Raw genomic sequence first — 15,005 nt, 5'->3', positions numbered from 1 at the left:
TCATTAATACACATTCTTACTTCACACTTCATCATTATATAATTTCACAAAATATCAATCAATTCAATAACTGAAATTCATTAGTCGATTGAGCGAATGTTGCTCAAACATGTCGACTTTCAATGCACATATAACGTACCTTATCCTTTGGGCTTTTCGAGTGTACTAATTGAATTCATTACAGCAACCAACACTCACCTCCAGCCCAAGATTCTTGAATATAACCGGATATAATCACGTGCACAAATGCCTTGGTCTTAGCCCGGATAGAATAACTCGCACGAATGCCTTGGTCTTAGCCCGGATAGAATAACTCGCACGAATGCCTTGGTCTTAGCCCGGATATAGCCACTAGCACAATTGCCTTCGGTCTTAACCGGATATAATTTCCAGCATAATTGTCTTGGGGCTTAGCCGGATATCATTCAATTTCTCATGTACACATACATCAATAATCATTGGACATACATATTTCATTTTCGTTACTAAGGCTCAAACGTAAATATAATCACAAGCATATTCGCCTTGGGACTTAGCCGGGTAGAATTCAAATGCTCATACATACATAATCAATAATCAATACACATCCATACTTTATTTCACATAATTCAAGTAGGGTCACTTCTTGAGGACTTACCTCGGATGTTGTCGAACGGCTTTTTCTGCTATTCGATCACCTTTTCCTTCCCTTGTCCAATTGTGGCCCTCTTAGCTCTTGAGCTAATTCAAACAAATTCAATTTATTAAAACCTCATTGTGCTTGCTTATGGCGAATATGACAAGGAGTTTAAATGGTCATATGGCCACTCTTTAGCTTGAATACACAATGGTCATGCACATTTTATACTACATCAAGCAATTCAATACAATTTATTTGAGCATCAAGGAAAGGCTAAGGCCTTCAATAGGCTACCAAGGCCGAATATTCATGTACATGTTGAGGCCAATTTTGCACTTAATACCTCACAAAAACAGCATGCATTTTACTAGTTAATGCTTTGCACATTGTGGCCCAAAACTTATAATATAGCATCAAGCACTTATATGTGTGCTAGGCCGAATTGTGCTTGCAATTTCACAAGCATTCTTCCACATCTTCTTCTTTAAACCAATATATTCATCACTTACTTCATAGCCAAAACATCATGTGTAAACATATATATACAATATGAGCATGGCGAATTTCAAGATGTCCATAGCCATCCAAAATACAAATTTTAACTAACATGCAAGAGGCATGAACCATGTTCAAGGATGCATCATGGCGAATATGAAAATCATGCTCCATTCAACTTCAATCATGGTTAAACACAAAAGAAAACTCAAAATCTTACTCAAGAGTAGACAATCCATCATTGCATGCATCATCATCAAGCTTCACACTTAGCATGCAATGGCTTTATCACCATAACAACTTTGGCCAAATACCATTTCCATGGCATAACAAAGATTTGAGCCATGGCTAACATGCACATCAAGTTAGCAACCAAAACATGCATGAAACTCCTAACACAACCTCATACATACCTTAATCTTGATGCCAATTTAGCCAAATCACCTTCTAGATCTCTTCTAAACCAAGCATGAAGCAAAAATCCTCTTTCTTCCCCTTATGATTTTCGGCCAAAAAGGATGAGAAAGGATGAACACAACAAAAAAATTTTTCTTCCCTCTTTCTCAACTCACGGCAAGGGGGGGATTACCACACTCACACACATTTTTTTTTCATTTTTTTATCACCCATACACCTTTGTTTATTATTTCACCCTAATGCACCAACAAAACATGTTTCATGACATGTTTAGCCCATCCTCCCTTGTCATGGCCGGCCACCACCTATAAAAGGGGGAATTTGACATGCAAGTCCTTTATTTTGCATGCATGCTTTAATTAGTCATCACACATTTCCCCATCATACTTTCAAAGTTCACTACTAGGTCCTTTCTAGTGAAATTCACCTTTATAACACTAAACCAATCATCAAAAAATGTCATACATGAATACACACATATTATAGGCATCGAAATAAATTTTAAATTATTTTTATGCCTCGGTTTTGTGGTCCCGAGACCACCTTCCGACTAGGGTCAATTTTGGGCTGTCACAAACTATGGCTTTTTCTTCTAGGCTAAGTATGCATGAATGCATCAAGTGAAGCAACATGATGGTTCGGCCAATTCATGCACCATCTTCAAGCATGAACTGAATTTTAATGCTTTTGTGTGAACATGTTAAATACAAATGTGAACAAAGTTTAAGTTACTGTGAACATCATGGATGCCGAATATCAATAGGCATCTTAGGCTTATAAATAGCTTGTTTATTTTTTTGTAAAAGGACTTTTTGACAAATTATTGAATGAACATTGTTCTTGTGAGGTTGCTTCCTCTCATATCTCGTACAAGTTTCGAAAGACTTATCTAGTTTGTGCTAGTGGCGTCAATCGACCTTGTTTGAACTTATCACCATTCTTGGTGTGGCATTCACCTATCTTCTATTCCATCCTTTCACCTTAACAATATAGGAACCGGGGTGACACTTTTTAGTGTTGAATCATTCCTGACGTTAAGTTCGTTAATCCATCCCCACTTTCCCAAAATTCTTTCTTTCATCACCAAACTCGAACCACCTTTCCAAAAACCATCTTTGCTACCCTTAGCCGAACCTATTACTAATTCTACACTTCTTTGAAACCTTCCGCTTATTCAAACCTATCCATTCACTTCTATTTCTAAAATTCGAGGCACAAAATACTCTTCTCGTCTATGATCGGGAAACTACATGAATTCGGCTCAACTACCTAAGCCGGATCACATCATAAAGGGATTGAGGTCGATAAGGCCAAAACTGATATTATAAATTCTTTGTCATATCCCTCAATTGTAAGGGAATTTCATTCTTTCCTTGGCCATGTAGAGTTTTACAAGTGCTTTATAAAGAACTTCTCAAAAGTAGTTGAACCACTGTGTGAATTATTGTAAAAAGATAAGAAATTTGAGTTCAGCCCAAAATGCAAGGAGGCTTTTGACACACTCAAATAAAAGTTGGTCTCTGCTCCTATAGAACAAGTGCCAAATTAGAATTATCTCTTTGAAATCATATGTGATGCAAGTGATCGAAGTGTTGGAGCGTGTTGGGGCAAAAGCTACATAAAGAGCCCCATGTTACTTGTTATGCCTAAAAAACCCTAGATGCTACACAAAGCGATTACACTACCACAGAAAAAGAACATGTGGCTATTGTATTTGCTTTGGATAAATTTTGGTCTTATCTATTGGGATCTAAAGTGATTATTTTTTCTAACCATGCAACTCTTAAGTATTTGATCGCAAAGAGGGAAGAGAAATTGAGGCTCATTAGATGGATTTTACTGCTTCAAAAATTCAACATTGAGGTTCGAGATAAGAAGGAATGTGGAAACATGGTGGCTTACCACTTGAGTAGGTTAAAAACACCTTGTGACAACACTCATATAAAGGATGAGTTTCCTGATGAGGGCATATTTTTGGCTCAATAGTATTTCCAATGGTATGCGGATATGGTAAACTTCCTTGCTACAAGTTCATTACCCATTAGGTTACCTCGTCCCATGAGGGATAAACATAAAAGAGAAGCTCGATATTATACTGAGGATGACCCATACTTGTAGAAACATTGCTCAGATCAGGTAATACAATGATGTGTTCCAGAAACTGAGGTAGCTTTTATACTTCCTTTTTTTCATACTCAAGCTTATGGAGGTCACTTTGGCCCTAAACAAACTGCTCATAAGGTATTGGAGTGTGGGCTATATTGGCCCTCAATTTTTTGAGATACATATGATTTTTTTAAATCTTGCGATAAATGCCCACATATAGACAACATAAGTAGGCGAAATAAAATGCCCCTATCCCCAATTCATGTATGTGAGATTTTTGATGTATGGGGCATCGATTTTATGGGTCTATTTATTTCTTCATTTGGAAATGTATATATACTTCTGGTGGTAAACTATGTTTCTAAGTCAATAGAAACAAAGCCTACTCACAATGACAATGTTAAAACTATCGTGGAATTTCTAAACCAATCTATTTTTTCCAAGTTTGGTACACCTCAAGCCTTGATCAGTGATCATGGATCCCATTTTTACAATAGAGTGATGGAGGCACTCTTGAAAAAATACAAAGTTCACCACCATGTAGCTATGACCTATCACTTCCAAATGAACAACCAAGCGGAGGTTTCGAACCGAGAAATCAAGACTATTTTAGAGAAAATGGTTCATCCTAACCAAAAGAATTGGAGTCTTTGGCTAAATGACGCACTTTGGGCCTATTAGACAGCCTATAAGGGACCAATTGGTATGTCCCCATACCGACTTGTTTTTGGCAAGGCTTGTCACCTTCCAGTACAATTGGAACATAAGGCTTACTGGGCTGTACAATAATGTAATATGGAATTGGAACTTGTGGAAAGAGCAAGGAAATTAGACATCCAAGAACTGGAGGAAATTCTTAATGATGCCTATGAGAATGCTCATATCTATAAGGATAAAACAAAATTGTTCCATGAAAAGAAAAGATCCCGGAAGCATTTCTCAATAGGACAAAAAGTGTTACTTTTATAACAACCTGTTTTTAGTGAAATTGGAACAGTAGTTTCGAGACCACAAATTTGATGTGAAAATATTTATTTTATTATTATTTTAATGTCTACAGCATGATAGTAGAGTCATATGAAAATTTCGTTAAGAAATTTTATCGTTTGCATCTTAATTTGATAAAAGGCACTAAATTACGTAAAGAGTAAAAGTTGTGTTCTATAAGCTAAAGGTATCTAATAGCTATGGAACTTTAAAGTGAAGCTCCTAATATGGTAATTAGTCCATAAGTGAGTTAGTGAAAGATTTTGTCTTGGTATAAGTGAAAATTTTAATGTTTTTAAAGGATATAAAGGTAATTGAGTAATTAATGTTAAAATAAATAAAACCAAGACAAGATATCATCTTTTAGTTTTCTTCTTCAACCACTTGTAACTAGGGAAACCATATCTAGGTTCGGCCAAGCTTGCAAGCTCAATTGGTGAGCGATTTCTAATTCGTTTTTAATGATTTCTATGTTTTCAGAATCGTTGTAGCTTAATCTAGCTAGTCCAGGGACTAATTTGCAAAACTATTAAGTTGTTTCAATTTTTCCATTGATGTATATGTTAGGCTTTTGATGTTTGATGATAGAAAATGAATGGTTGTTGTGAGATAAACAAGTTTTGTAAAGTGATTTTGGTTGAAAATGTGAAATAGGGATTTATTTGTAAAATGTGAAAATCATGTGATGAAATGTGTGAAATAATGAAATGTGGGGCTGCTATAAACATATATAGAATTCAGTTAGCATGGGTGTGGATTAAATTGCATGAATTTTCATTTTTATGAGCTAGGGACTAAATTGTAGAGAAGTCAAAAAACATAGGGGCAAAATGGTAATTTTTCCATGACAAGAAATTTGGACTGAATTGAGTAAAATATGAATTAAAATATTTAAATTTGATTATATATATCAAGAAAAGCAACGTACGAAATTAGATCGGGGAAAAGATAAAGTTTTGGACTGAACGATTGTTTTCCTGCATATGAGTTGAGGTAAGTTTGTATGTTAATAAGCATTAAAGTAATTGTGTTTTTAATGCTTTATTTTTTCATTCTTGATGAATATGACTTCATGGAAATATTCGACGAAGATTTGGCAACGTATGAAGTCCCGGTTAAACCTTAGAAAAAGATAGGATACGAATGACATATCATTAGGGGTTACCGTGTTATAGGTGCTGGTCCTATACATTTTATCAGTGGCTGAGTTTTCTGACATGTGTTACGGTTACTCGTCAGCTTGTGTAAACAGCACCATGTAGCTACATCTTGACTTTCAGCTAGTGTGAGAAACCCAGTGTTAGCTCGAGAGTGAGCATCTATATGAGATATGAGATAGAGATAGTTTCGACCATATATTGGTACCTAGCGTGTGAGATACCCTAGTATTCGATATTATTCCAAATGGTTCAACTGGCATAGTTTCGAGAGTATGTAAATTCAATATGGACTAGTACAGGTATGTACGTGAATCATGTGAGAATTGAATCTATGAGATTTTGTGATTTCATGCTAAATTTTGTGGATGAATATGTGTTAGGCTTGTGGATCAAATTGATTTGCATTATGCTATGTTTAATTACTTAAATTGTGATTAAATGGTAAGCTGAGTTTTATGCTATACGAACTTACTAAGCTTAATTGCTTACTCTGTTTACTTTTTCGTGTTTTTAGTGATTCAAAAGCTCACTCGTTTTGGAAGTTGTCACTATCAAACTCTCATTTGGTACTTTGAATATTTTGATTTAAATGGCATGCACAGGCGTTTTGGCAAATGTGGCCTATATGCCTCATGTTGTTTTGATTATGTGTTTAGCCATGTGATTTGGCTTATTTTGGTATACTTGGTTATGTAAATATGTATAAATGATCTTTTGGTATGTGGTGTATAGTTGCTTGGTGAATGTCTTAATTGAGTATTCGTATTTTGAGTACCAAATGATTGAATTTGAGATGTGGTATACATGTTGAATTAGGCACAAAGTCTAATAAGTGAGTTTGACCATTTAGGTATACTTTGGAGGCATATTTGGTATGTGGTAAAGTGATCTTTGGTATGTACTTCTGTATATCATGTTGAATGTGTGGATAGCACACGATATAGGCTTGATGTTGGTTGGTTTTAAGTGCCTATTTAGGCCATAGTTGTATGTGCATTGTTGAGCCTAGGTTGGCATCACTTTGGGTGAGAGCAATGGCTTGGAAAATAACCTATTTTTGTCCACATAGGCCGTGACAAGGGCGTGTGTCTCAGCCGTGTGTGATACACGGCCAGGTGACAGGGTCGTGTGTCCTCTAATACTTATTTGGAAACTAAGTCAATAGCTTCACACGGCCTAGCATACAGGCGTGTGGCTTGGCCATGTGGCACAAGTCAGTATACCCTCCAGTTTTCACACAGCCTAGCACACGGCCTGGCATACGAGCGTGTGAAACCATTTCGAAAGGTACACGGCCTGACAAACAAGCATGTGGTCTGGCCGTGTAACCTAAGTCAATGAGTTACACAGGGCCGGACATAGGCTGGGACACAGCCATGTCATCCTATTTTGAATGCTCACACGGCCTAAGACTATAATAGCCCGTTTTTTGGGTCAAATCCATACAGTGGTTTTGGGACCACAAATCCAAAGTATAAATATTTATTTTATTGTTTCTTTAAGGTCTACAGCATGATAGAATGATTGTGTGAAAATTTCATCAAGAAATTTTATCGACTGAGTGCTCAATTTAGCTAGAAGAACTAAATTGCAATAGGTGCAAAAGTTGAATTCTATAAGTTAAAGGTGTCTAATTGTTATGAACTTTTAATTAGAGGTCCTTAATGGCAATTATACCATTATACCTTAGGATGGAAAAAAATAAATGTAACACCCCAAACCCGGCCTGGACATTATGGCCAGATGTGGCGATGCTACATTGAAGTGTTTTTTGTAAAGTATGATATTGTAGAAACTCATTCTCAACTTATCCTCTTTGTGTATTCTTATAGAGGTTCGTTTAGTTTAAAACTCAAGTTGTTTAGCAAAATTCTAATCATATTAAAATTGTTATTACTTTTTAAAACATTGTTTGTTATGGAAGCTTTTAAAATATGTCGCGTAAACGTGGTGTTTTGGGAAAAATATTTATCTTTTTGAAAATACGCGCCTTTTCCTACTGCTAACAGTTATAAACCTAAGTAAATAAAAAACCAAATTTAAGTTAAAACCCATAGAGTCCTTATTACATAAACAAATACCCAAATTAAATTACTTATAAATTAAAAATTAAATAAGAAAGCAAGTGCAGTTGTGTGGCCACCACAGAGTCCCTTGCAGCACCGATCCGCCTAAGGCTGGGGATTACCTGTACAGTTAAACAGATGGCTGAGTTTATGAAAACTCAGTATGTAATCCCATATAAGCAAACAGTCAGAAAATAAGCACAGTCTGGGCCTAAGCCCTTTTTAGTAACAGTGACAATATCAGTTTGGGCTTTAGCCCATATCAATACAGAAACAATCATGTGTTTGGGCCTTGGCCCATTGCAGTAACAGTAAACAATGCAGTAATAATAACAGTACAGTAGTAGTAAACAGTGCAGTAACAGTAAATATATGCAAGCCCAACCCATCCAACCTCTACACTCTATCTCCGTCCAACCCTACACTCCATGTGGGGATAATATCAACCCACCTATCCCTACACTCCATGTAGCACCGATTGCGGCACTAAACAATATTTGTAGCAGAGTTGCTAGTATAATAGGCTTAGAGCCATCATTGGTTTGTAGCAGAGCTGCCAATACAATACACTTCCTCCAATCATATAAAAACCTATCCCCATGCAATGCATCATACAACATGTCATAATATTATACATGTATTCAATACAGTTACAATATCATGCTAAAATATAAACATATCTCACATAGGGGTAAAATAGACATCTTACCATAAAAGGGCAAAATAGTCATTTTACCTCATAAGGGCAAAACAGTCATTTTACCTCATAAGGGCAGAACAGTCATTTTACCACCTAAGGGGAAAACAGTCATTTTACCTCATAGGGCAGAATAGTCATTTTATCCCATAAGGGCAAAACAACCATTTTATCGATTAAGGGTTTAGGTACGCTTACTGACCCAACAGAAGGTCCATAGTCATCTCGGGCGACCCGTGCAACCTTAACAGTCAAACAGTGAAAATGGGCCCAAGGCCCATTTTGTGGCCCATGTAGGCCTACACATCCGTGTGATTTACCCATGTCGGGCCCAACATGGCCCAAATTAGCCTTAGACCATGAAGTCGCTCATGACCTGCCTTAACGATCTTACGCCCACGTTTAAGCGTCCGAATTACCACACGAGCGAGGGCACGCTCATGTTGCATTGACGATCACTTATTTCGACTTTTATTGATTTACGAGTAGGGCAGTGTTTTTACACACCTATTTATGAAAATATGCGAAAGGACCACAAGCGCTCCAAACCTATATTTAAACACAATACACCATTACTTCCTTTCACAAAAAGATTCAACCATCCCTTCCATAACATTCAATAACACAGTTTCTTAACACTTGCCTAGATCGATTGACTCAGGATCACCCATTTAATCCGTTGGAAAAGGCTGATTCTGAATCCCTTTCTGAGGTATCCTGCCATACAACCAAGGCTTAAAAACCCGATCCATGTAATGATCATAACCAACACATTGTACTAACCACACAACACTTACCGAATGCGTCACACTAGGAAAGGGGTAATCAACTTTTACCCCAACGCCAGTCGAACACAAAAACTACTACCGAGATAAGGACTAGCTCCAACACAACCCTAGCCATGAATAGCAGCAAGAAGAATATTAGCAGGAATATTACAACATAGAGAAAAAGAGAACAGAGAAGAAACATGCACCCACCGATTGGTCAAGAACAATCGCAACAATCAGAAACAAAATGAAAAGAGGGAGAGATACCTTAATCGACCCAAGTATCAAGATAGAAGGATAATAAGAAGAGAGTTGAGAGAGATGCAGTAAATGGTTAAAGTATTAAGATGAAGGAATGTCAAGAGGAGAGTGTTGAAAGAAAGCAGAAGAGAAGGGTAATCGGCAGTGAACACAAGGAGATGAGATGGTAAACGAAACAATTGGGAAGGAAAGGGCAGAGAAAGGAAAAGAGGATATTAGGTCATACAACAAAAAAGTGACAAGAAGCCAAAAAAAAACAATTGGCAGAAACTGAAAAAATGAAAATGAACATACCAACCAAAGCCGAACTTGAGAAGTATGAATCCTATTTCGACACACACTCCTCTTCCCTTGATCCATTCCTTGAAAATCTCCTTACATCACTCTACCCACCAATTTAAATTCCACACAACTTCTTCTATCCAAATTTTCCTCTACAAAACACCCCCCAAATCCCCCTAACAACCAAAATTCCTTAAGAATCTCCTAAAATTCAGCCACAACTCCCCACACTCTCCAAACACTCAATTTTCAGTCAAACTAGAACTCTCCCATGGCCAACAACAAAATAAAATACTCTACTGAGCTCACCAGTATTCGAACCTCAGTCCTCTAGCATAAGTAACACGCCACTTATCCCCTAGACCAGTAGGCCCTTTTTGTCATGAAATACCCACATTTATTTAAGAAACCTACTGACTAGAGGTGGGGTTTATTCAAGTAAAAACAAAATTTTACACAAGCCAAGGCTTGAACTCAGGACTTCTCCAACACTTCCTAAAACACTTAACCACTGTCACTTCTTGCACAACTAATCATTTATGTGTTGCCTCCTAACTATTGCCATGCTCAAAACCTAATACTTCTAGGCCCAAAATTTGGGGCGTTACAGTTCACCCATCCTTAAAGAAATTTCGTCCTTAAAATTACCAACTACCAGATTAGTCGCATATCACAGACTACCCCACTACGTTCCCGCTGCGCACTCTAGTTCCAAAACACTACCACATTAACTTGAGTGTTTCCAATGCAGTCTGTGGATGGATTGGGATAGTGCGTCAATCCAATACTCAGCCCATTAAGGGTGACACCAGTAATACCCCTAAAAAGCTCAGCTCCATTAGACTAGAGTCTTTCCGATCGACCATTGGCCCCCAGATTCAGTATTGGGACAATGCATCAGCCCTAACCGCACTATCATGAGAACCAATCTTAGTCTCAGGTGAAACTAGCACCTCCGTAGCTCTAACATTAAGCATGTGGCCAGATGACGAAGACCCAGCTCGAGAACCTCCACGGCCTCCCTCGCGGCCTCTTATACCCTTTTCGCGAGTACATCTGGTGCTCATTATCGAATTACGTTTTACCTTTATTAACAGATTTATGCATCTATTTACAGTTTCAGTGTTTATCAACAGATGTTTTATGGAGAAAGTATCAAAAGTATAGAGTTTTATTGTCGCACAACACAGTGTCTATCGGTTTTACACAGTTTTAGTATACACTACTAAAGAGTTTTGCAGTACAGTATACTACCTATAGTAGTCTCAGTAATCCTACCTATGGCAGTTTTAGCCAAAATCAAAATAAAGTTTTCAGAGAGAACTTACAGGATCGGCACGGAGACTCAGTGTACCACACATTCAGTAAAACATTTCAAAATACTTCAAATCACTTGAAAAAGTTCGTTTAGAAATTCCAAGTTTTTAAAAGAAAATTAAATCCACAGCCGAGTTTTGAAACCTGGCTCTGATACCACTAAATGTAACACCCTAAACTCAGCCTGAACGTTATGGCTGAATCTGGCGACTCACATTGAAGTGTTTTTTGTAAAGTACGATATTATAGAAAGCCATTCTCAACGTATTTTCTTTGTGTGTTCTTATAGAGGTTCGTTTAGTTTAAAACTCAAGTCGTTTAGCAAAATGCTAATCATATTAAATTTTTTTATTACTTTTTAAAACATTGTTTGTTATGGAAACTTTTAAAATAAGTCGCGTAAACGTGGTGTTTTGGGAAAAACATTTATCTTTATGAAAACACATGTCTTTTCCTACTGCTAGTAGTTATAAACCCAAGAAAATAAAAAAAACAAATTTAATTTAAAATCCATAGAGGCCTTATTACATAAACAAATACCCAAATTAAATTGCTTATAAATTAAAAATCAAATAAGAAAGCAAGTGCAATTGTATGGCCACCACTGAGTCCCTCGCAGCACCGATCCGCCTAAGGATGGGGATTATCTGTACAGTTAAACAGATGGCTGAGTTTACGAAAACTCAGTATGTAATCTCATATAAGCAAACAGTCAGAAAAAAAGCACAATCTAGGCCTGAGCCCTTTTTAGTAACGGTGACAATATCAGTTTGGGCTTTAGCCCATCTCAATACAGAAACAGTCATGTGTTCGGGCTTTGGCCCATTCGATGTGATAAAGAAACGATACTTGATAAGAATAAAGTAGTAATAGAAAATAATGCAGTAACAGTAAACAGTATGTAAGCCCTACCTATCCAACCTCTACACTCCATCTCCGTCCAACCCTACACTCCATGTGGGGATAAAATCAACCCACCCATTCCTACACTCCATGTAGCACCAGTTGCGGCACTAAACAGTATTTGCAGCAGAGTTGCCAGTATAACAAGCTTAGAGCCATCAATGATTTGCAGCAGAGCTGCCAGTACAGTACAGTTCCTCCAATTATATAAAAACCCATCCCCATGCAATGCATCATACAACATGCCATAATATTATACATGTATTCAATACAGTTACAATATCATGCTAAAACATAAACATACATCACATAGGGGTAAAACAGACATCCTACCATAAAAGGGCAAAACAAGCATTTTACCTCATAAGGGCAAAACAGTCATTTTACCTCATAAGGGCAAAACAGTCATTTTACCTCATAAGGGCAAAATAGTCATTTTACCTCATAAGGGCAAAACAGTCATTTCACCTCATAAGGGTAGAACAGTCATTTTTCCACGTAAGGGTAAAACAGTCATTTTACCTTATATAGGCAGAACAGTCATTTTATCCCATAAGGGGAAAACAGTCATTTTACCTCATAAGGGCAGAACAGTCATTTTATCCCATAAGGGCAAAACAACCATTTTATCGATTAAGTGTCCAGGTACGCTTACTGACCCAAAAGGTCTACAGTTGTTTCGTACGACCTGTGCAACGTTAACAGTCAAACAGTGAAAATGGGCCCAATAGCCATTTTATGGCCCATGTGGGCCCACACACCCGTGTGGCCCACGAAACCTAGAAATGGCCTTGGCCGTATGGATTACACAGCCTAGTCCAATATTCTCCACATATCTGTATGATTTACCTATGTGGGCCTACAAGCCCGTGGGGCCCACACGGCCTATTTTGGCCCAACATGGCCCAAATCAGCCTTAGACCATGAAGTCGCTCATGGCCGGCCTTAACGATCTTACGCCCACGTTTAGGCGTTCGAATTACCACACGAGTGAGGGCACGCTCGTGTTGCATCGACGGTCACTTATTTCGACTTTTATGGATTTACGAGTAGGGCAGTGTTTTTACACACCTATTTATGAAAATTTGCGAAAGGACCACAAGCGCTCCAAACCTATATTTAAACATAATACACCATTACTTCCCTTGATAACAAGATTCAACCATCCTTTCTATAACATTCCTTAACACGGTTTCTTAACACTTGCCTAGATCGATTGACTCAAGATCACCCATTTAATCTATTGGAAAAGGCTGATTCCAAATCCCTTTCTGAGGTATCTTTCCATACAACCAAGGCTTAAAAACCTGAACCATGTAATGATCATAACCAACACATTGTACTAACCACACAACACTTATCGAATGTGCCACACTAAGAAAGGAGTAATTGGCCTTTACCCTAACGCCAGTCGAACAAAAACACTACTACCGAGATAGAGACTAGCGCCAACACAACCCTAGCCATGAATAGCAGCAAGAAGAATGTTAGCAAGAATATTACAATATGGAGAAAAAGAGAACAGAGAAGAAACATACACCCATTGATTGGTCAAGAACAATCGCAACAATCAGAAACAAAATAAAAAGAGGGAGAGATACCTTAATCGGCCGAAGTATCAAGATGGAAAGATAATAAGAAGAGATATGAGAGAGATGCAGTAAATGGTTAAAGTATTAAGATGAAGGAATGTTAAGAGGAGAGTGTTGAAAGAAAGGAGAAGAGAAGGGTAATTTGCAGTGAACACAATGAGAAGAGATGGTAAACGAAACGATTGGGAAGGAAATGGCAGAGAAAGGAAGAGAGGATATTCGGTCATACAACAAAGAAGTGACAAGAAGCCAAAAAAGAACAATTGGCAGAAATCGCAAAAAAAGAAAATGAGTATACCAACCAAAGGCAAACCTGAGAAGCACGAATCCTATTTCGGAAGACACTTTTCTTCCCTTGATCCATTCCGTAAAGATCTTCTTACATCACTCCATCCCCCAATTTGTATTCCACACAACTTCTTCTATCCAAATTTTCCTCCACAAAACACTCCCCAAATCCCCCTAACAACTGAAATTCCTTAAGAATCTCCTAAAATTCTGCGACAACTCCCCACACTCTCCAAACACTTCAGTTTCAGACAAACTAAAACTCTCCTATGGCCAACAGCAAAATAAAACACTCCACTGCACTCACCAGGATTCAAACCTCAGTCCTCTAGCATAAGTAACACGCCACTTATCCCCTAGACCAGTAGGCCCTTTATGTCATGAAATACCCACATTTATTTAAGAAACCTATTGACTAGAGGCAGGGTTTATTCAAGTAAAAACAAAATTTTACACAAGCCAAGGCTTGAACTTAGGACTTCTCCAACACTTCTTAGAACACTTAACCACTGTCTCCTCTTGTACAACTAATCATTTATGTGTTACCTCCTAACTGTTCCCATGCTCAAGACCTAATACTTCTAGGCCCAAAATTCAGGGCGTTACAATTCACCCCTCCTGAAAGAAATTTCATCTTCGAAATTTCTAACTACCAGAACAGTCGCATATCACAGACTACACCACTACGCTCCCGTTGCGCATTCTAGTTCCAAAATACTACCATATTAACTTAAGTGTTTCCAATGCAGTCTCTGCATGGATTGCGACAGTGCGTCAATCCAATACTTGGCCCATAGATTCAGTATTGAAACAACGCATCAGCCCCAACCACACGATCATGAGACCCAATCTCAGTCTCAGGAGAAACCAGCGCCTCCATAGTTTCAACATGAAGTATGTGGCCAGATGAAGAAGACCCAGCTCGAGAACCGCCACGACCTCTTGTACCCCTTCTGCGAGTACCTCTGGAACTCATTATCGAATTACATTTTATTTTTATTAATAGTTTTATTCTTCAGTTTACAGTTTCAGTTTTTATTAGCAG

This window comes from Gossypium arboreum, chromosome 6 (assembly GCF_025698485.1).
Source record: "Gossypium arboreum isolate Shixiya-1 chromosome 6, ASM2569848v2, whole genome shotgun sequence".
In the NCBI taxonomy this organism is placed as follows: domain Eukaryota; kingdom Viridiplantae; phylum Streptophyta; class Magnoliopsida; order Malvales; family Malvaceae; genus Gossypium; species Gossypium arboreum.
Note: the sequence above shows the minus strand (reverse complement) of the source record.